The sequence below is a fragment of the Rhinatrema bivittatum genome, chromosome 13, assembly GCF_901001135.1.
Source record: "Rhinatrema bivittatum chromosome 13, aRhiBiv1.1, whole genome shotgun sequence".
Taxonomy (NCBI): Eukaryota; Metazoa; Chordata; class Amphibia; order Gymnophiona; family Rhinatrematidae; genus Rhinatrema; species Rhinatrema bivittatum.
This window is the reverse complement of record NC_042627.1, coordinates 45,344,347-45,368,492: the sequence shown is the minus strand read 5'-3', so window position 1 is coordinate 45,368,492 and position 24,146 is coordinate 45,344,347. Positions and strand designations below refer to the sequence as shown.

Genomic DNA, 24,146 nt, shown 5'->3' with positions numbered 1-24,146 from the left:
GAGCATGAGAAAAATGTATACTGGGGACAGTGGTGGGAATTCTATTGATATTAGAAGTTCTTGGATTTATCAACTATATATTTAAAAAGGAATTGTTTACTTTTATTTCCTTCCAAAGCAAACATAGCTAATATCTCTAAGACTGAGAGACGACAGACTACACAGCCATAAATCACTGGCCAGGGTACATGGCAGAAACTGTGCAAACCGTCCGCAGGTATACCCAAAAGAAAATACAACCAGTGCACAGAACAAAAATGACAGCTGGTTAACAGATTCCACAGCTAACCAGCTGATGCACACATATAAGTTATCAATTAAATAGACATCCATGCTCTTTCATATAACTTTGGAATCATAGTCTTGCCCCAGAAAGACCTCAACCATTTGGATGTGAGATCAAGCAGATTTCTCCATGCCCACCAGCTAATCTAGAAGAATAGTGTATGCCAAGACAGCACATCTGAATAACTGAAAGAGGTGTCTTAGCGATGTTTTAAAATGAAAGAAAAACAAACAGCCTTTTGTTCATTTTCAAAAAATGTTCACCGACACAACCAACTATAAAAAAAAACAAACAAATCCCTAATCCCCCCCCCCCCCCCCTTGCATCTCCTCATTCCCAAGCTCTCTTACCAGGCTTTCTCATTTTTCACAAGGCAGGAGTGATCCTTGATCTCATCTTGCCACACCAGTGGTGTGCCTTGACGTTGTGCCAGCAGTCTGAGGCGAGCGCGATTGTCAATTTCTTCTGTGCGAAATGCTGCCAGCCTGGGTCTGGGTAGCACAGATTTTATTTTATTTATTTATTTAAGGCTTTTTTTATACCGAAGATCATGCACAAGTACATATTGCTTCGGTTTACAGAGAACCAACAATAGGAAATTACAGCAAACAATATGAACAAAGATCGAACATGGATTACATGAAAGGAATAAGGGGAACTCCATTCTCTGGAAACTGCATAGACACTGTGATATTTGCTATATCAGAAAAACCCTGGGATCACAGAAATTATGAGCAGCTGGGACAATCCCATTCCAACCCATAAAAGGTGTGATGCTAGCAAAGCAGACGCAATGGTAAAGGAGAAAATTACAAGGGCAGCACAGCTAATTATCGAAGTGTTATTACCAAGTGACTATTCTCTATTAGGTGTGGACAAAGAAAAGATCCCCAAGAACCAAGCAGAGGTGTGCCCAGACATTTTTGTCATTCAGTTTTGTTTGTTTCATTTCTTTTCGTTTATTTAAAATGAAAAACGAAACAAACAACAAAAGAAATTAAAAAACGAAGAAAAAATACAAAATAGAAAGCAAAACAACCCCCCCTCCCCCCCCAAAAAAGTATGAGGGCCTGAGAAATAAAAAACCCTCCCAGGCCATACCCTCCAATCCCCTTGAGCGTTATTACTTTAGTTTTCTTTTTCACGGGGGCCAGAGGATCACTCCAGCCCTGTGAAGGAAAAGGGAAAGATGGTGAGAGGGTTTGGGGAGAGCTGGGATCAGAGAGGAGACCCGGGGGGTGTGTGTGTGTGTGTGTGTGTGTGTGTGTGTATTTTTTTGTTGGCAGAGAAATTTTAAAGCAAACTGAAAGAGAACACTTTTTTTGTTCTTTAGTTTTGTTTTAAAAATGAATTGAAGTGAAACAGAAAATGTATTTAAAATTTAATGTTTCATTTCAAAAGAATGCACATCCTTAGTGCAAAACAGATGCAATCAGAGACCAAGAAAATGTGGTAAACCTTTTCAATGCTTCTTTAGAGTCTGGAGTAGTTCTGGAGGACTGGAAAAGGGCAGATATGGTTTCTATTCATAAAAGTGGAAGTAAGGAGAAGGCTGGTAATTAAAGGACAATTAGTCTGACCTCTGTGGTGAACAAACTAATGGAATCGCTGCTATAATAGAGGATCGTGGAATTTTTGAAATCGAATGGATTGCAAGATCCAAGGCAGCCTTCCTGGCTGTCCACCCTATTACAGATAAATCTTGTCAGACGAATCTGATCAATTTCTTTGATTGGGTGACCATAGAGTTGGATCAAGGGAGAGCGCTAGATGTAGTGTACTTGGATTTTAGCAAGGCCTTTGATACAGTTCCACACAGAAGACTTATAAATTGTGCAACCATGGTATGGATCCTAGAGTGACTGACCAGGTTAGAAACTGGCTGAGTGGGAGGTGACAAAGGGTAGTGGTAAATGGAGTTTCCTCTGAGGAGGGGGTCGTTACTAGCAGTGTGTCTCAGGAATTGGTCTTTGGACCGGATCTATTCAACATTTTTATGAGTGACAAAACAGAAAAGTTGTCAGGAAAGGTTTGTCTCTTTGCCAATGATACCAAAATCTGTAATAGGGTGGACAGCCAGGAAGGAATGGAAAACATGAGGAGCAATCTAGTGAAGCTCAAGTTCAGATTAATGCAAAAAATGCAGAGTAATGCATTTAGGATGCAAAAACCCAAGGGAAAGGTTCAGTATTGGAGGTGAAATTCTATGCACAAAGGAAGAGCGAGATCTGGGAGTAATTGTATCTGATGATCTTAAGGTGGCCAAACAGGTGGATAAAGAGACAGTAAAAGCCAGAAAGATGCTTGACTGCACAGGGAGAGCAATGGTCAGCAGAAAAAGGGAGGTGATACTGCCCATATAGGTCTCTGGGGAGACCTCACTGGAATACTGTGTACAATTCTGGAGACCTTCAAAAGGATATAAACAGGATGAAGTTGGTCCAGAGGGTGGCTACTAAAATGGTCAGTGGTCTTCATTCTAAAGCATATAGGGATAGACTTAAAGATCTAAATATGTACATTCTAGAGAAAAAGTGAGATAGGGGAGATACGACAGAGGTTTCCATGCACAGGAGATGATGAGCCTTTTTCAGTGGAAAGGAGGCTCCAAAACAAGGGGTCATATGAGATGAGGTTGAAAGCAGGAAGACTCAGGAGTAATCTTAGGAAATATTTCTTTATGGATAGGGTGATGGATGTGTGGAACAGGATTTCTAATGAGGTGATTAAAATTATAATGCTAAATTAATTGGATGGATAGGCAGACTGAATGGGCCATATGGTGTTTTTCTGCCATCATGTTTCTATGTTCTGTGTTTCTAAAGATACAGAAATAGTCCCAATTGTGATGAGTGCCATGGGTTTGATTACAAAGAATTTCCAAATGCATCCTGATATGTTGCCCTTACATATTACACCCTATGACCTCCAGAAGAAAGCTCTGTTTGGCATAATGCAACTATTAAGAAGCACACTAGTAATAAATTTGAGAAATTGAGACCCAACATTTCCCGGCTTAAGAATGAAGTTGATTTACTACTGGAAAGGCAGTATATTAAGTTCAATAAACTAAACTAAATATTAGGGGGACTGAGTTTTGTTGTTTTCATATTTTATCCACTTACACCCTTGCTGCACTCATCTAGTGAAACACCAATGACAAATGGGAGGCAACGATCAGTCAGAGAGAATGAGAACTGGAACTGCCATGACTGTGCTCCTGACACCTTCCCCCGGCAGCAGTTTGCACTGTCTTTTTCCTCCCCCTGGCTGCTGAGCTTTGACTGGAAGGTCAAAAGGAAGACAGAAAAAGGAGATAGCAGGTAGGGAAAGGATGAAAGAAGCAAACTTGTAGGGATTGCCTTTTTTTTTCCTGCTGTGCCATTGTAAATTTCCCTTCCATCCTCCCTCATATTGTAAAGGGTGGTGTGATGTAGGCATAAGCTTCCAGTTATGTCAGAGTGGGGCAATGTCCCCGCCTTAAGAGAACTATGTTGGGATGTCACCCTAAAGGAGGTGCTCAGTTGGTGGGTTGCTACCCTCTGTTACCCTGAGGAAAGGAAAGTCCTTCCCAGCTGATGAGTAGTGGCTGAGATTAGGCCATCACTAATCTACCCAACTGGCATGGCACTGGATAATCCCTGGAAAGCCATGTGGGCCCAGCTGGTTCTGTGGTGGGGGCCAGAATAGTGGAAGACTTGTTGGTAGCCTAGCTGCTCTCATGGTAAGCCTTGTGGTGGTGATCGGAGATTACCCAGGTGGGCCAATGGTGAGCATGCTGAGATTAATGAGATGCTTAGGCATCCACCGGGGAGGGGGAGTTGTCTAAATTTGATTTGGGTGCATACAATTTATCTCATTGATAAATTGTTTAATAAAGCTAATGACTGTTTTACCAAGCATTCTGATCCTGGTTACATTTGTACTTGGCGGCCAGTGTGGAGGTATGTGGGAGGGGGATTTCATGGTTGCCTATATTAGTTTTTCCAGGCTTCTTCCAGTGCCAGTAGATTCCATGGCTCAGAGAGAGCAATGAGTATTAAGTCCCTTTACAAATTCATGGATTATCAAAGTTAACATGGGGTATGAGACAGCACATGTTACACTAAGTCTTTTGTGTCCCAAACAAGTTTACAAATGGATTAAGCAGATAATTTGCCATTGTGTTTGATAAATTACTGTCTGGTGCTCAGATATAGAGATTTCGTTTGTCATCCATCAGTGATTTGACTTGGTTCCCAGGCTTAGTACACTATCAGTAGTACAACTAAAGTATCCATTTCAATTGTAAAATTATACATTAAAAAAATCAACTTCCTTTGGTGTAAAAAAAAAAATAAATTCTAAGAGTTCCACGGAACTTTCAGAGAAAACCTAACCAGCTAATTCCACCAGCACACAATCTAAATGTTCCTTGAAAAAGCTGCCAGGATCTGTGTTTTGCAAATAGTAAAGAACACGAATTACTTTGGATGTGCTGTTCACAAAAAAATGGTAAAAACGAAGGGAGAATAGAAACCAGGGAAGTGCAAGGTTCAAACCAGGGAAGTGCAAGGTACAAACAATAAACACCCACACAAACAGGAATCACTAAGGGTGTAGTTTTTAATAGAATTCATCACTAAAGGATAAGTTACAATTATAGAATGAGTCCTAGACTCAAAACTACTATAGAATTGACCTGGACATGATAGTGTTCACATACATTTAACAACTAACATTGATTAAAAGCTATGTTACCGAACCTTATGGCACCTGTGTAAACTGATAGATTTTAATAGCATTACTTTTTTGTGCCTTACTGTAAACCGTTGTGACGGTACCCACCTTAACGACAGTATAGAAAAAGATTTAAATAAATAAAATAAATAAAAATGTCACCCTTCTCCTTGACACAGTCATATGTGAATGAAGCACATCATTCCCTCACCCTGCCAAAAAATACTGTTGCAAACATTTTTGTTCAAAATATTCACAAAACTGCCTTCCCCAGAAAACACCATTCTGACCCGACTATAAGAGGGCCCAAACAGAAGATGACTTTCTCCCCTCTTATATCTGGGCTAAAACAGTACAGGGAACAAACGGGGCCTCAGCACCCCTCCTGTTCCTCCCCATCCAGCTTCTGTTTGCATTGATGGAACTCTGCTTGCTGCTCCCCAGATGCATCTGCCAACTGCCCTTTCTCTTCATTCGCCGGGCCCAGGAGGTCTGCACCCCCTCTTCCCCTGGTGGGATGCCAGTTCTACTTACTCCTTCCTGGTCCAGCAGGTCACTGCGTCCTCTTTGCCTGGTGAGATGCTGTTTGCTTCTTTGCCAGGTTCTGTAGCACATACCTTGCTCCTCCCCAGACTAATCTTTGAATATAAAAGGAGGTGGGTTTTTGGCACTGTGAGGCTGACTAGCCTTCATTATATGTTTTATTATGTGCTCATTTCCAGCAATGGGAAATTTAGAGTTCTTTTTGAGTGATCGGGTCCATCCCCTACAGCAGAGGTTCCCAAACCTGTGCTGGGTGACCCCCAGCCAATCAGATTTTCAGGATATCCACACTTATTATGCATGAGATAAAATGTTCATGTCATGGAGGCAGTGCATGCAAATGCATATTTATTATGAATATGCTGAGAACCTGACTGGCTGGGGGTCCTCCTGGACAGGTTCAAGAACCACTGCCCTACAAGATGGGTCAATTGTCCAAAATCTCTAAAGGCAACTCTGATTAACTGGGCGTAATCATGGACCAGGTAAGTAAGGGAGAGACAACAAGAGCTGTGAAATGGCAGTTTCTTTCATCTCCTTGGGAGAGCCTGTTGCTCTCTGTCAGTTGGTTGGAAGGACTCATCTGCCCATAGCAGGGGTTCTCAGTCAGGTTTTCAGGATATCCACAATTAATATCCGTGAGAGAGCTCTGTATGCAATGAAGGCAGGGCATGCAAATCTCTCTCACGCATGTTCATTGTGGAAATCCCAAAAACCTGACCTGTTTGTGGCTCTCGAGGACTGGAGTTGGCCAGCCCTAGGCTAAAGGCACCAACCAGGAACATGTTCAGTTTGTCAATAGGGAGAAGATGACTTTGCAAGTTCCACACAGGGTTCTATGGGAGCAAGAAGAGGTCTCATGCTCCTGTCAATTTACTCAAGTGTAATGAGAATCTAAACTTTTGTGTTTATGGACTTTGGAAATTTTAAAACAGCCTTTTTCTTAATTTTGTATCACTGAAAACGTTTACTTCTGTCTTCAGTAAAGGTTAGTGGGCCAGATTTTAAAAACTACATGCGGGCGTAGATTTGTGCGTGCAACCCGGCGCGCACAAATCTATGCCTGATTTTATAACATGCGCGCGCAGCCACGCGCATGCTATAAAATCCAGGGTCGGCACGCGCAACGGGGTGCACAATTGTGCAACTTGCGCGTGCCGAGCCACGCAGCCTTCCTCCATCTCCCCCCCCACCTTCCCCCACCTTCCCCTACCTAACCCGCCCCCCCAGCCCTACCTAAAAATCCCTCTTACCTTTAATTTTTAAGTTGCGTCTGCCTCCGGGCAGGCGTAGGTTGCACGCGACGGCGACGGCCGGCCTGCGATCCTGGGCACAGTGGAAAATGGCCACTGTGCCTGGAGGATCCGGCTCCGCCCTGGCCCGCCCACTCCCCGTCCATTTTTTCAAGCCCTGGGACATACGCACGTCCCAGGGCTTGCACGCGTCGCCGAGCCTATGCAAAATAGGCTCGGCACACACAGGAGGCTTTTAAAAGGGTTACGCGCGTAACCCTTTTAAAATCTGCTCCATTTTGTTTTGGGTGCAGACTTTTAGTGAGAGACTGGCAGTGTGATTCCTTTGGGCCTTGCAGCTTTTTGCTGTTTCCCACGGGAAAATCCTGAATCCAGGAGTACAAGTTGGCTAGGGCTCCGCTGCCCTTGTAGGTGGCCCTTTGCCTGTTTCAGGGAGACCTTGAAAAAAAAAAAAAGGGGGGGTGGGGTTAGAGAAGCACAACAACTATGGTGGTTATAATCATGATTGGAGTGGAGGAGTAGCCTGGTGGTTAGAGTTTCAGGCCATGAACTAGGGAAGCAAGGTTCTGCTCCTGGTGACCTCGGGCAACTCACTCCACCCTCCATTGCCTCAGGTACAAACTTGGGGCCCTGTTTACTAAGACTGTGTCTATGGGAAAAATAGTAAATGAGGCCCTTAGCTAGCGAGCCCTCTGGGGATAAGGAAACACGTACAATACCGGATCAAAATCTGCTTTGAAGTGCCAAAAAAGCAGAATATAAATAAAAGGATTCACATTACCTATTCATGTCCGTTCCAAGATAAATAATCATTCTTCTGAATACAAAGTAATAACACAAATATTTATCTGTCTCCGTGCAGGACAATTTCTCATTCTTGGCTGTGGCTGCTCTTTTCCTTTTCAATTTCTTTCTTGCACTGAACTTTCTGATTGTGGGTTTTTTTTTTGCGGGATGAATGATGTGAAATAGTGATCTCTTTCATGACTGAGGCATTGAGAAATGTGATATTCTAGAAATCTCCATTTTTTATGAACTGTTCATCCAAAAAAAATTAATCAATATTTGTAATTTTATATGAAAAGCCCAGATCCTTGCCATTCTTTTTAATTAATATAACTGTATGGAACCCTTGTCCTGCTAACTTAAAGGTAGATTTTAAAAGGGCCACGCGAGCATATCGTGCCATGTGCAAAAATACACGCTATTTTATAACCTATGGGGCGGATTTTAAAAGGGTTATGCGTGTAACCCTTAAAAACTCCCCCTGCGCACGTCAAGCCTATTTTGCATAGGCTCGGCGGCGCACGCAAACCCCGGGACGCGCGTATGTCCCGGGGCTTGCAAAAAGAGGCAGGGTGTGGGCGGTCTGTGGGGTGGGGGCGGGGCATGGCCTGAACCTCCAGGTACAGCGGCCATTTGCCGCTGTGCCCGGGATCACGGGCTGGCCGTCGACCGGTGCACGTAAGTTACGCCTGCCAGGAGGCAGGCGTAACTGCTTCAACAAAGGTAAGGGGTGGGGTTCTAGGTAGGGCTGGGGGGCGGGTTAGGTAGGGGAAGGGAGGGGAAGGTGTGGGGGGCAGAAGGAAAGTTCTCTCTGAGGCCGCTCCGATTTCAGAGCGGCCTCGGAGGGAATGGAGGCAGGCTGCGTGGCTCAGCGCGCACAAGTTGCACCGGGCGAACAAATCTGCGTCCGCGTGCAGGTTTTAAAATCTGCCCCTATGCTTGTAGGTTATAAAATACTCTTCATGTGTGCCTGCATGACACTGCTCCTTGTTGGAGAGAGAGAGAGAGTAATTCAAAAACTCTTTAATGAGATCAGTTTTACAATGGATACCTCTGAATGTGTCTGTAACAACACCCCCCCCCAACCCCAACCCACCACCCAAAAAACTCACCCCAAATCAAAATGCCCCCTTACAGTGGTCCATATTTATTTATTTATTTATTTTTGGCTTTTCTACACCGACGTTCATGTAAAAAATACATATCACAACGGTTTACAATACAACAAAAACATTCGCTCAGGGCGATACAAAGAACAGAGATGACTTTTAACATTAAAATGGATCATAACATAACATAAACCTTATAAAATAATTTAAATACAAATCATTTCAGAGTGGATGGGATGAGAACTGGATAAAACAACGGAAATAACAAACTGGATTGTGGTGTCCGCATGGAAAGTTTACTTGAGAGAGAGAAGCTGCAAGTGAAGAAGAATTACGTGGCCCGGAAGGCTTGGCTGAATAGCCATGTTTTAAGTTTCTTTTTGAAAGCAGATGGGCAAGCTTCTTGTCTGAAGTCTGGGGGCAACGCATTCCATTGGTGGGGGTCCTGCTGTCGATATGGCGCTGTGTCCCTGTAGGCACTCCTAATCGGTCTAGAGGAAGTATGAGGTCTGAGTTGGGTAGATAAGTGGAGAGATGTGAGGTTATTTTTTGCTTTATGGATGATTGTGAGGACTTTGAAGAGTATCCTGTATTTGATAGGTAGCCAGTGGAGGCTCTGAAGGACGGGGGTGATATTTCCCATTTTTTGGTATTAGTGAGGATCCTAACCGTGGAGTTCTGCACCATTTGAAGGGGCTTTGTGGAGTTGGCCGGGAGACCGAGAAGGAGGGAGTTGCAATAGTCCAATTTCGACATAATGATGGATTGCAGCACTAATCTGAAGTCCTGGAAGTGAAGTAGTGGTTTTAGGTTTCTTAGAACTCGCAGTTTGAAGAAGCAGTCCTTTGTGGTGGTGTTCACGAAATTCTTTAGGTTAAACTGTTTATCCAAGATTACACCTAAGTCTCTCACCAGTGGAGCGTCATTGAACGTAGCGTTGGCTGAGGACGGCAAGATCGGCTGAGTTGCGAGACCATCCGGTATAAAAAGGTTTTTAAATAAAAAAATAAAATCTTGAGAAATTATTAGGATCTCAGTCTTATTGGTGTTCAAGACCAGGTTAAGAGTGGAAAGAAGGTGGTTAATTTCTTGAAGGCAGTTGTTCCAGTGGTTAATGGTTTTTTGTATTGATTCTGTGATCGGGATGAGTATTTGGACATCATCCGCGTACAGAAAGTGGGATAGTTTAAGCTTTGTAAGTAGGTGGCAGAGTGGTATATATATAGAGTATATATATAGAGTATCTGACTGAGCCTTATAAAGAGATGCCTAAGCAGTAGGAAAGTGGTGTGTGTATGCCAAGGAAAATTAGAGACTATGCACATGCCAGTTCTGGAACACCCTGTTCAAAGTATATGTGTGAATCAGAACAAGAACCAAGCTAAGAAATCCCAATGCTTACGAAGGAAAACTAGAGTATCAAAGGGAATATAAATCTTTGCACAAAAACATTAAAAAGGGGGAAAGAATCAGAACTAATAGTGCTCAATGGTTATAATCCACAGGCTCTTGCCCACAATGGGCTGCAACCAGTATCATATATTTGAGCACAGAATTTTACCTCATTTACTTTTCCACTTTTTAAAAACCCATAAAAAACTTTATTTGAAATTTTTTTTTTACCTGTTCTAACCTTTTACCTATTCTAACCTTTAACCCATTATTATAATCTTAAAGAAAAAATAAATACTTATCTGTTGAATTTCACAGTTTTAGCTCTTCTCATTTGTTTTATCTTTTATCTCTTCACTTTTATTTTACGTAAACACACTCCAAACTACCAAAGTGCTCAAATACAACCTGGGTTTACTGACATTGACAATGTTTATGAACTTGCTATGCCTGCCTCAGGGGAGTTGCAACACTCTAGAAAAGAGCACAAAAACACAAAATCAACAAGCATAAACACACACTGAAAACACATTATAAACATAAATAAAAATAAATAAAAAGACTCTCTCTCAACCCCGAAGGGTTTAAACAAACTGCTCAAACATGGTAGAGATGAGTTGACTGCGGCCGATAACACCCAAAATTTTAAAGGGATCAAAAGACTTGCTTTCAGCCAGTCAGAAACCCTTATACTGATCCTTATACTGACCAATCAATTTCTTTGTTAAGTCCTAAAGGGTGGACTGTTTCCAAGAAATGAATCCACCATTGTTCTAACTGCAACAACCGAGTATTATGATTGCCACCCCCCTCAGGCATCTACTTTAATTTGTTCTAAAACAGTAAAATATAAAACTTCAAAAGTATGTTGGCTAGCAATACAATGCTCAACTAGAGGAGCTTCCAGTTTTTGACAACAGATCACACTGCAATGCTCAATTAAACGAGTTTTCAAAGCTCTCATAGTTTTCCCTATATATAACAAGCGACAAGGACACCAAATCATATAGACCACTCGTTGAGAGAGACAAGTTGTTCCTGCTTTAGGTTTGAAATTATGTAATTTCTCGAAAGGTAACAAATCATTAGGATGAGATTGGGCACACACAGAACGCGACCCACATGGGAAGTGTCCACGTTCTTCAACCATAAGTTGTTTTTTACTCGTAAAATATGAGCATACCAGTTGATCCTTTAAATTACGGCCCCCTTTTATACGCTATCAGTGGGCTATCACAAAAATTAGGATACGTCTGTAAAACATGCCAGTGTCTATAAATGCTCTTCACTACATGACATATAGATGATGAGTAAGGGAGCACACAGGTCAGTCTCTGGGGTGATTTCTGACATTTTGCTGCTAGTAAGGCATCTCTATCGTTCCAACGAGCCCTCTTTATAGCCCGATGGACAACCACCACAGGATATCCTCTTTCAACAAACCTAGAACGCTGTTTAATTTCATTTACGCACACATGTTTTAAAATTGGCCAACTTGCATGTGTAAATCAGAACTTTATTTTCGCATATAAAACATATGTATGTGTTGCGGAGCGCTCGGAGAGCGATCCCACTTCCTGAGAGAGGTGTGTCCTTGGGCCGCGGCTCGACCCCAGAGGATTCCGAAGAGGGCCGCGGGAGGCGTGGAATGCCCGAGCATGGGTAGGACGGAAGCAAGACTGGAGTGATGACCAGGCGACAGGCCCTCCTCCGGACCTGCACGCTTCAGAAGACCCAACAATACAATGCAATGTTGGTCTTGTGAACAGTCCTCCGACCGTTCCCAGCCCTTTCGGACCTGCCGCAGGGTACGGCACGAAGCGGCAGGCCGGACGGAGGCCAGGACAGCGAAGACTGGAACATAGATTCAGACGAGACTCAGAAGCAGGGTACTGGAAGTGCAGACGTAGACTCAGAAGCAGGGTACTGGACGTGCTGACGTAGACTCAGAAGCAAGGTACTGGACGTGCTGACGAAGACTCAGAGACAAGATACTGGGCGTGCTAACGTAGACTCAGAAGCAAGGTACTGGGAGTGCAGAGGTAAACTCAGAAGCGAGGTACTGAAGGTGCAAAGGTAGATTCAGAGGCGAGGTACTGAAGATACAGAGGTAGGTTCAGAAGCGAGGTACTGAAGGTGCAGATGTAGACTCAGGAACAAGGGCTGAAGGAAAACATGGGCACTGTCCCTCATGGCACCCCGCTCAGACCACTCCTGGGACTGAGTCAAGGGCCACCCTGTCCCACGCGTTCCCAACACTGCCTTGGAGGGCAGGTCACGGACCACGCTGAGAACAGGAGAATGCAGGAGAGATCCAGGCAAAGCGAACTCCGATGCTGGGATACTGACATCCGAAGCCCCGTCGGCTGGCAGGAAGGGAAGCTCCAAAGCACAGGGACGAATCCCACCTGTTGGCCACTCCAGGGCCCAACAGGCCAGAAGGCTCAGGAGCCAGACGAAGACAAAGGGCAGAACATCTGGGACTGGATTAGGAACTGGATCAGGCACCGACATCAAGGCAACAGGGAAGAAGCAGGTTGCTGCACACCGGCAGCCAAAGCAGGATTGCTGCGCACTGGCAGCCAAGGCAGGTAACAGGGTCAGGAACAAGGACTTCTCAGAGACTTAGAAATTAGGTATATGGCTTGCATCACAGATGGCCCTAATCACCCCGCCCCGAGGGTTGGTCACGGACCACGGCGTGGCTTGCCGCGAGGTACCAGGACATTGGAAGACACAGGATCAAGGTGCTAGCTTTCAAGAGATTCAAGAGCAAGGTACTTAGCTTTCAGGCGAGTTTCAGGATCAAGGTACAAGGCTTGTATTATCTGGGCTGGACCATGGATACCGGATTAGAAATCAGACCTCAAGGCAGGAACAGGAACAAGCAAACATCAGGACTGGAACAACTGGACAAGGAACTCCGACAGAGAACATGGAACACTGGACCTTGCAGAAGGCTGGAACACAGGCAGCTTCTGGAACGAGGATCTCAGGAGTGACCAACTCCTTGCGAAGGCAAAGACAGACTGAACGCTGAGCCCTTTACTAGCGCTGAGGTGGTCAACGCCCAGGGAGGGGTCAGCAGGGGGCCACACCTGGCTGACCCTTGAAGAGGAGCAGAGAGTCGCGCGCCTGCGCCTAAGGAAGCTGGAGAGCTGGTGCTGGAAGCTGGTGGCGTCCTCAGCCACGTGGAGGACCCATGGAAGCCAGGCAAGCATGGAGGCAGCCCTGCCCTGAAGCTGGAGAAGTGGCAGGCTGCTGGAGCGGCTTGCAGCCGCGAAGTCAGAAGCAGGAGAGAAGGTAAGGCTGGCTGCAGGGCTGTAAAGACTGAGTAGGCTGCAGGCACCAGCAGGGACGGCCTCCCTGCCGGGCGAGGACCTGGACTGCAGCACGGGCACCGGCAGGGACGCCCTCCCTGCCGGCTGAGGACCCCGGGAAGGCAGAGGCACGTCGGGGAGAGCCCGGAAGGACAGCGGGGTTCCCGGCCACGAGGGAGAGCTCGCGGTGGGTCGGCCCCGCTGCATGGAGGAGAAGGCAGCCGGGGAGGAGCCCGGACACCGCGGAGAGACCGCGGCAGCGGCAGCAGCATCGGTGGCTCGACTAGCCGCGTGAAGGTGAGGGCCTGCCCACGCTCCTCGCGGGCAGGATCGTAACAGTACCCCCTCCTCAAGACCCCCCTCAAGCCACTGGTCAAGCTTGAGAGGAAGGTGATATTCCATAACCCTTGAGGTCAAGCGAGGGTCTAAGGACGGGCTGGTACTTCTTGGCAGGAAACTGTAGCGAGAAGAATACTGAAGCAGGAGACAAGGCAGAAGTGGTCAAGGTCCAAGCAAGACAAACACAGAACATGGGCTGCAGAAGACGAAGATCAGGCAGGATACAGAATGCAGAACTGCTGGACGGCATCTTGGTTCTTGGATCAAGTGGTAGAGCTGGAGTCCTTTTAAGGCTTGACTTTGAACAGACAACCTTAACGCTTCTTAAGGTTGACGCTGTAGTGCAGGCTGGATTACTAGGTGAGAGTTAGCTGTTGAGTTGATGGTTCCAGGACTTAGAAGTTCAGTGACTCACAGTGGATGCAAAGAGTCAACACGGTGACAGGCATCCCAAGATAGTTCGAGGGTCATGGACGGCATCACACCTGACAAGGGTCATTGGGTGAAGACCTCTGGTTGGTGAGCAGAGGGTGTACCAGTCTCTAGGTATAGTACGAACAGGTGTGAAATTCTGGTATGCATAGTTCAGGATAGCAGGTGGACGGTAGTCACGGCTGGAATTGAGTTTGGCAAGGGAAATAAGCAAAAGTTCTTTGATTGGTAACAGAGTCCTTAGTGAAGACATGCTGCTGATGCACAGGTGAGTAGAACTGGTTGCTCAAGTAACTGGTGGTAAGAATCAGGATCAGAGCGGTACAGAGGATCAAAGGCACAAAAGTTCAGTAACTCCCATCAGGAGTGAGCCCTAAGACTGGGTAGAATCTTGGTGTTGCTTGGTTAACTGACACTCACACTCGAGTGGTCCTAGGCTGATCGAAGAAATGGACATCTTCAGGACGGCTAGTGAGCAAGCTGGCAGTAAGTTACTTGGAAAGGCATACTTGGACCAGTACCTTTGCCTGGGTGGTGAAGCTTGCAGCAGATTCCCGAAGAGGCTGCAGGACTCACGCTCGAGGTGAAGAGCGAGGCAAGCATGTGCTAACAGAAGTATTGTAAAGGCTGAGCGGGAAGAGCGAAGACATCTGCTGGTTCAGCTGGAAGAGATGACAGATATTCCAGGCCCCATTGAATAGAAGACCACAGATGGGGTGCAGGCGCCTCCTGCAGGTCGTTTGGAGAGGTGTACCATTAGGTGGCGAGTAATAGGCATCTCTTGTAGGATGGTGAACTCAGAGAGCGAGATATGCAGGAGTTTCAGTAGAGTAAGCTCTACGGAGCAGGTACCGCTGGCAGATGAACAAGCATTCTCGGTGGGAAAAAAATAAAAAATTCTGGACAAGATAGTTGTGCAGCACAGGAACCAGATGCTGCTGCGTGAAAGATGGTGGTGAACCTGGGTGCAGGCGCCTCCTGCAGGTCGTACAGCAAGTGTACCCAGGGTAAGCAAAAAGTCTCAAGCAGGCCGTTAGTGAAACAGGAGCTAGGCCTCTAGCGGTGTGGGAGAAACCAAGAGTTCAAGCAAGCTGGCGCCTCCAGCAGGTCAGTAAATACAGCGAAAAAACTGGGACTGAAGTTTTTTCCTTTTGAAAAAAAAAATTCTTTAGCAGGGAAAATGCAGAACTTGGCACAGGCCCATCACAAGGACATGGACGCCGAATACATGGCCTTCGCAATCTGTTGCGGAGCGCTCGGAGAGCGTTCCCACTTCCTGAAAGAGGTGTGTCCTTGGGCCGCGGCTCGACCCCAGAGGATTCCGAAGAGGGCCGCGGGAGGGGTGGCATGCCCGAGCATGGGTAGGACGGAAGCAATACTGGAGTGATGACCAGGCGACAGGCCCTCCTCTGGGCCTGCACGCTTCGGAAGACCCAACAACGCAATGTTGGTCTTGTGAACAGTCCTCCGACCGTTCCCAGTCCTTTCGGACCTGCCACAGGGTACGGCACGAAGCGGCAGGCCGGACGGAGGCCAAGACAGCGAAGACTGGAACATGGATTCAGACGAGACTCAGAAGCAGGGTACTGGAAGTGCAGACGTAGACTCAGAAGCAGGGTACTGGGAGTGCAGACGTAGACTCAGAAGCAAGGTACTGGATGTGCTGACGTAGACTCAGAAGCAAGGTACTGGACGTGCTGACGAAGACTCAGAGACAAGATACTGGGCATGCTAACGTAGACTCAGAAGCAAGGTACTGGGAGTGCAGAGGTAAACTCAGAAGCGAGGTACTGAAGGTGCAAAGGTAGATTCAGAGGCGAGGTACTGAAGATACAGAGGTAGGTTCAGAAGCGAGGTACTGAAGGTGCAGATGTAGACTCAGGAACAAGGGTTGAAGGAAAACATGGGCACTCCCTCAGGGCACCCCGCTCAGACCACTCCTGGGACTGAGTCAAGGGCCACCCTGTCCCACGCGTTCCCAACACTGCCTTGGAGGGCAGGTCACGGACCACGCTGAGACAGGAGAATGCAGGAGAGATCCAGGCGAAGCGAACTCCGATGCTGGGATACTGACATCCGAAGCCCCGTCGGCTGGCAGGAAGGGAAGCTCCAAAGCACAGGGACGAATCTCACCTGTTGGCCACTCCAGGGCCCAACAGGCCAGAAGGCTCAGGAGCCAGACGAAGACAAAGGGCAGAACATCTGGGACTGGATTAGGAACTGGATCAGGCACCGACATCAAGGCAACAGGGAAGAAGCAGGTTGCTGCACACCGGCAGCCAAAGCAGGATTGCTGCGCACCGGCAGCCAAGGTAGGATTGCTGCATACCGGCAGCCAAGGCAGGTAACAGGATCAGGAACAAGGACTTCTCAGAGACTTAGAAACGAGGTACATGGCTTGCATCACAGATGGCCCTAATCAGCCCGCCCCGAGGGCTGGTCACGGACCACGGCGTGGCTTGCCTCGAGGTACCACGACATTGGAAGACACAGGATCAAGGTGCTAGCTTTCAAGAGATTCAAGAGCAAGGTACTTAGCTTTCAGGCGAGTTTCAGGATCAAGGTACAAGGCTTGTATTATCTGGGCTGGACCATGGATACCGGATTAGAAATCAGACCTCAAGGTAGGAACAGGAACAAGCAAACATCAGGACTGGAACAACTGGACAAGGAACTCCGACAGAGAACATGGAACACTGGACCTTGCAAAAGGCTGGAACACAGGCAGCTCCTGGAACGAGGATCTCAGGAGTGACCAACTCCTTGCGAAGGCAAAGACAGACTGAACGCTGAGCCCTTTAGTAGCGCTGAGGTGGTCAACGCCCAGGGAGGGGTCAGCAGGGGGCCACACCTGGCTGACCCTTGAAGAGGAGCAGAGAGGCGCGTGCCCGCGCCTAAGGAAGCTGGAGAGCTGGTGCTGGAAGCTGGTGGCGTCCTCAGCCACGTGGAGGACCCATGGAAGCCAGGCAAGCATGGGGGCAGCCCTGCCCTGAAGCTGGAGAAGTGGCAGGCTGCTGGAGCGGCTTCCAGCCGCGAAGTCAGAAGCAGGAGAGAAGGTAAGGCTGGCTGCAGGGCTGTAGAGACTGAGTAGGCTGCAGGCACCGGCAGGGACGGCCTCCCTGCCGGGCGAGGACCCGGACTGCAGCACGGGCACCGGCAGGGACGCCCTCCCTGCCGGCTGAGGACCCCGGGAAGGCAGAGGCACGTTGGGGAGAGCCCGGAAGGACAGCGGGGTTCCCGGCCGCGAGGGAGAGCTCGCGGTGGGTCGGCCCCGCTGCACGGAGGAGAAGGCAGCCGGGGAGGAGCCCGGACACTGCGGAGAGACCGCGGCAGCGGCAGCAGCGTCGGCGGCTCGACTAGCCGCGTGAAGGTGAGGGCCTGCCTGCGCTCCTCGCGGGCAGGATCATAACATTTATGTATATTTTTGAAATAGGAAATGTATGTACCTTCAATGGATTGATGTATGTGGTTTCAATGCATTGCATGTATTTGCATGTAAGCCAACATACATGCATATGTTGCAGGGTAGAGTTATGCATACTTTATAAAATGCATGTGGGTAATAAAATACAGGCAACCATATATATACATAAATGCTGCCGTGCACAGTTATCCTCTAAGAGTTTATATTTGGTGTTGCTTTACATTGCTGGCACTAAGGACGCTTGCAGAGACCTGAGCACAATTTGATTACATGATATACATACCAACTGTATTTGTGGACACTCCAGAGACATTGGAACGGGTTAGGCCACCCAGGCCAAAGCCTAACCAACTTTCAGCAAGAGAGCATTAGGGGTTATACAATGAACATTAAAAAAAAAAAATAATAAACCCAACAAAAACCATACCTACTCCACCCAGCAAGATAATATTCCCTGGAACTCCTCCCTTCTCTTACCCATCCTCAGGTTTAAATGGAGTAGGAGTGAGTCCCAGTCGTCTCTGCTCCACTGCCTCTGTTCCTTGAAAACTATATATGTGCTCTACCAGCACAGCCTCTGCATCCCTGCCACATCTCTGAAGCCACAGCACAGCAACCGGGGGGCGGGGAGACGGGGGGGAGACGACGACAACTATCACATGCACCAGTCTCACGTTTGCCTCAGGATCCCTCAAGTCAAGCCATACTGGAAAAAAGGGAGTCAATATTGCCAGTGAAAGCAGCCCATCTTAACACATAAGGATGAAAATAGTTAACAGGAAGATAAAATACAAAGCTATGAATTATCAAACCATGGTGAACCATCTCCAACTCTTCTGGAGCATATCATGGTCTTCCGCATATTATAACTTACTCCAGGTTGAGCCAATCCTGCTTTTTTCTCATATAAAGAGTTTAGTTCTGGTCTTCTTAGGGAATGAGGCCTATAGGGTTTTCTATATAAAGAGAAAATGAGGACAAACTCAGGCTGCCTTTGATGAGCTGCAGTTACCCTGTTCAGAATACACCAACCACCATGACACAGGTCAGACTTTTACATGGCAAAAAATATCAGGAGAGTTCATCTGCAGCTATATTATACTATGTTACAGATAAATGGAAGTTCTTTGGTCCTTTTCAGCATTTAACACTGAAATGAATTTTAAGTTGAGATAACTTAATTGTAAAAGATATAGCAATAAAAAATTAAGCAGAAAAATGAAATCTCACTATTTCTGTACCATCATTGTGTATGCAGTGTTTTTAATTCATATTTTGCAACAAAATTTTGGAAAGCATTAAAATAAAGTGCTGTTTTTACCCCATTTGGAGACAAGCATACGTTATTTAATTTCTTGGGTGGAATCCTCCTGGGGCAAAATGTGGCCCATGGGGCATAGTTTGCCCATCTCTTCAATCGCTGGTAACCAGGATATTATGGGAGAAAAATGAATCTTTAACAAAATGTTTTCTCCTTTGGGCAATTACAGTACAATTTTAGACTGCACTTTGGGATTCATTAATCCAGCCTGTTAGATATCTTCTAATGATCAATTAGAAAATCATATCCCATTGTAGTGGAATGGCATCTTTAATTTTGCTGCATGGAAACAAGTTCCCTATTAATTAGACATTTTGAGAGTTGATTTGTAAATATAAGAACTGTAAAAATAAGAACTATGGCTTGATAGAGTTGCACTTCAACCTCAATTAAACCATATTTATATTGAAACATTCTAATATTAACCTTGATTTTTATTAGTAACTAGCAAAAGAGAAATCAAGCTATCTGATATTATAATCATTCAAGACTATTCAATGGGGTTTTTTTTTTTTATTTCTTACTGATTTTCTGTGTGGCGTGAGTTTCAGACTTTGCTTGCCAGGCTTTCTTTTTGTGTTATAGATATTAGGGTGATTGAAGCACCCACAAGGAGATCAAAATCCACCCCCTACTACTTTGCCTGTTGACTCCCAATGGCTCAGTTAATCTCATGAGTGTATATGCACCAACACTTTAGCTCTCCACCTGAAATAAAAGACCAATTCTATAATGAACTAGATATCACCATCAGCGAGAATCCATATAAGTGAACAACTTTACCTGCATGGTGATTTCAGTGCGAGAGCCAATCACAACTCCTGGCTCACATGCATAGGAAACCAAGGTATGGAAGATGAGTGAAAATGGGCAGAGACTCGTAGAACTTTGTTGTCGTCATAATCTTTGTGTCATAAATTCATTTTTCCAGACCAGGCTTCAGCATAAGATCTCGTGGAGACACCCAAGATCAGGTTATTGGCATCAACTGGATTTGATCATTACAAGAGAGTAGGGTCAGTGCTGGAAGGATTTCTGTAACTAGAGCCCTATTTGTTAAGACGAATCAGTGTACAGCAGAGGAATATAACATCTTGTTCCAGCACTCCTACTGGAGGCTGCTGAAGTGGTAGTTAGTTTCCTGCCTGCATATTAGCAGTTTCGGTGTGGCATTTTGCTATGGAGTTTGGTGGAGAAGGATCTGGTTTTGTGGTTCCCCCTATTCCTTTTCAGTATTGTCTAAAACCCTTTTCTGAGAAGCATGGTAGATTAATGTGGTTGGTGAAGTGGATCTCTGGCATTTTTGTGTTTTTGAGTACATGTGATATTAATTTGGAAGGAAGTTTTTGGTCCACATTTCCTACCCAAGAGAGAGGAGAAGGGGAAGAAGGATTTTATTTTTCCAGTTGCAGGATTTTTGCATCATTTAGACTGAAACATTCCAGCAACATCTGAGAGAGGAGTTTGAGGGAATGAAAGAATGCCACTCGAAATCCATTACAAAGAGGAGAGAGGAGAACACTGAGGCTCCACACAGGAGTCTCTGCTAAGGAGAACAGGAAAGGAGAGTTTTGGAGCTTTCAGGATCAAGCAGTGGACCACGGGTACTTAGAGGGAGAGGAGAACCCATGCCAGTGCACCCTGGGCAGCCTTATATTCTACTCACAGGAAGAAAGCAGAGACTGGGAAAAGATCAAGGCAAAGATCAATTTGGATTTGATTTATTGATGTGATTATGGATGTTACAAGAAGCAAATGTACCTGGTGCCAATTAATTACCCTTAAGCTGAAAAGTACATTTTTATTTTTTTTTGGAGCACTATACTCATGTCTCCAGTCTGTTTCTTGGCACTGAGAAGTTACAGATACGGAGTCTGAATTTACACCCATAGAAAAGAGACTCTGCCTTGGGCCGTGGAGATCTATCTTCCACCCCACCCCCATACACTTTTGGAGAATCCATGCTAGGTTTCAGTGGGACAGTTTATGGACTAAGCCCTGCTATTGAGTGTGCTCCCTGTCTTCATAGCTACATCTAGAAGAGGGGCTGCATGTATGAGGACCTACAAATGGCCATTACCGACAGAGTGATTTGCTGGTTGATGCCCATGATTTATATAGTATGTACACGAACCTCTGCCTGCAGAAATTAGAGCCCTAGCTCAGATTAACAAAACCGGAAGCTGGGTTTAGACTTTTGTAAAGCATAAAGTCACGGCCCCTTGCAAAGCATAAAGCAGGAAGTAATGCTGAAGTCCATTGCAAAGGGTGAAGCAAAAACATGAAGTGGTTTCAGTAAAATGTAAAACACAGTCAGAAAGATGTTCAATCTCCTTGCAAAGTTTTAGAATAATTTAAAGCTTAAGATCTCCTTTTCCAAAGACAAATAAGGCAGGTTTCATTGTAGCCGTGTGTTGCTTTTTTAATGCCATTGTGGTACACAATTCATTTGCTTAAGGTTTTGATAACTGGGTTGACGTCACCTAGACTTGTTTTATCAGTTTCTTCCTATTTCTTTATGCGTACCTGTTATTGTATTTTAAATTCTCCAGTGAAATGTTTGGTTTAGTCCAATATTATGGATCTGATTCAAACTTTGGAGGCTGGAATTTCTCTTCCCCAAAGAGGGGATATTCAGTCCAAAAGAAGCCGAATCCTCTATCTGCTATTTAAATCTCCCCTATAAAGGAAATATACATTGGGCCACTAAGTCTGACTGAAACCCTGTGTGTTTGCTTACACATTTAACTTTATTAAATGGCTATTCAAATGGTGACAGTAGAAGGGTCCCGAGCAATCTGTAAATAAGATATAATTAGCATTTTTATTTAAAGTACACTTTTTCTGGTTTTGGAAAGGATGTAGGAGTGACCACTTTTTGGAATGCTATTGAATAAACTAATGATTTGATTGCCTCATAAAGCCAGATTTATTTGTGGTGTTATGGCCAATTTTTGCTTTAATATTTTAAAATAAAATCATCATGAGTGATATAATTGTAAATATTTTCCCACCATTTGTTCCTCTCTTTTATATAATTACTTGCCCTAAGATGGCATACCCAGACCTCAGGGGCTGAGATTTACAGTTAACGCTACTCACTTGGCCAGCAAAGGTTGCCACAGTGGTTGTAGATGTCTTCTCTCCCTCCTCGGCAGGGCTTCCACCTAGCTCCATGTCATAAGGAACAGGCTGATCCTTCCTGGTTTTTACCATACGGCATGCAAGGACTTGCAGTTCAGATTTTTCCCATCAATTTCCCTAAAACAAACAAAAGATGCCTACAGAAAGTTGGCTGCTTCATAGTTTGAATATATTGGATAAGTCTGCACAGTGAGTTTTGCCCTAAGACAGCTTTGGTAAATGAAACACTGGCCAACTTTGCGGATAAGATGGTGACAAAATAGCACAGCTTCTCTGGTTCAAACCCCCTTTAAAAAAAAACCATTAAGATAAGTGTTTTTTAAATAAATTAAAAACAAAAAAATATTTTTATCATGAAGAATAAAGTTTAGGGAGGGGGAAGTTTTTTCATCAATGATTGAAGGCAGTTCTGAGGTCTTTTCCTCCTTTTAGAAAATGTAAAATGGCTATTGTGAATTTAACAATAGATGAAAACTTTACAAAATATTTTCAGAGGAGTTTTGGTGAAGTATTTTTGATTATATTATTCAATGCAAACAGGGAAGATCTGACTTTTTTGAAGGAGTTAATAAACATGTGGATAAAGGTGAACTGGTAGATATAGTATACTTGGATTTTCAGAAGGCGTTTGACAAAGTTCCTCATGAGAGGCTTCTAGGAAAAATAAAAAGTCATGGGATAGGTGGCGATGTCCTTTCGTGGATTGCAAACTGGCTAAAAGACAGGAAACAGAGATTAGGATTAAATGGGCAATTTTCTCAGTGGAAGGGAGTGGACAGTGGAGTGCCTCAGGGATCTGTATTGGGACCCTTACTTTTCAATATATTTATAAATGATCTGGAAAGAAATACGACGAGTGAGATAATCAAATTTGCAGATGACACAAAATTGTTCAGAGTAGTTAAATCACAAGCAGATTGTGATAAATTGCAGGAAGACCTTGTGAGACTGGAAAATTGGGCATCCAAATGGCAGATGAAATTTAATGTGGATAAGTGCAAGGTGATGCATATAGGGAAAAATAACCCATGCTATAATTACACAATGTTGGGTTCCATATTAGGTGCTACAACCCAAGAAAGAGATCTAGGTGTCATAGTGGATAACACATTGAAATCGTCGGTACAGTGTGCTGCGGCAGTCAAAAAAGCAAACAGAATGTTGGGAATTATTAGAAAGGGAATGGTGAATAAAATGGAAAATGTCATAATGCCTCTGTATCGCTCCATGGTGAGACCGCACCTTGAAAACTGTGTACAATTCTGATCGCCGCATCTCAAAAAAGATATAATTGCGATGGAGAAGGTACAGAGAAGGGCTACCAAATGATAAGGGGAATGGAACAACTCCCCTATGAGGAAAGACTAAAGAGGTTAGGACTTTTCAGCTTGGAGAAGAGACGACTGAGGGGGGATATGATAGAGGTGTTTAAAATCATGAGAGGTCTAGAACGGGTAGATGTCAATCGGTTATTTACTCTTTGGGATAGTAGAAAGACTAGGGGGCACTCCATGAAGTTAGCATGGGGCACATTTAAAACTAATTGGAGAAAGTTCTTTTTTACTCAACGCACAATTAAACTCTGGAATTTGTTGCCAGAGGATGTGGTTAGTGTAGTTAGTATAGCTGTGTTTAAAAAAGGATTGGATAAGTTCTTGGAGGAGAAGTCCATTACCTGCTATTAAGTTCACTTAGGGGCGGATTTTCAAAGGCCGGCGCGCGCCGGCGCGCCTATTTTGCATAGGCCGCCGGCGAGCGTAAAGCCCCGGGACGCACGTAAGTCCCGGGGCTTCCTGTCGGGGGCGTGTCGGGGGCATGTCGGGGGGCGTGTTGGGATGACGCGGCGTTTAGGGGGCGGGGCGCGGCATTTCGGGGGCAGCGACGTGGGCTTGGTTTCCGCCGGGGGCGTTCCGGGGACGTAGCCGCGGCCTCCGGAACAGCCCCCAGGACCGGACCACGGAGCGGGGCAGCTGGCCGACGCGCGCAAAGTTACGTCTGCTTTCAGCAGGCGTAACTTTGACGACAAAGGTAAGGGGGAGGTTTAGATAGGGCCGGGGGGGGGTGGGTTAGGTAGGGGA

The 24,146-nt window shown here is 45.5% G+C and overlaps 1 long non-coding RNA gene across 2 annotated transcripts in view; it reads right to left on the bottom strand.

Annotated features, from left to right (window-relative positions):
* The window catches only part of LOC115075426, a 48,966-nt gene that overhangs the window by 11,130 nt on the left and 13,690 nt on the right, over nt 1–24,146 (bottom strand). The window contains exons 2-4 of one of the 2 annotated variants that reach the window (XR_003852502.1): nt 22,027–22,185; nt 19,708–19,912; nt 637–777 (exon numbers count right to left, since the gene is read on the bottom strand). This is a non-coding gene — a long non-coding RNA (uncharacterized LOC115075426). The remainder of the gene's footprint in view (nt 1–636; nt 778–19,707; nt 19,913–22,026; nt 22,186–24,146) is intronic. The other variant, XR_003852501.1, reaches the window with a different exon arrangement.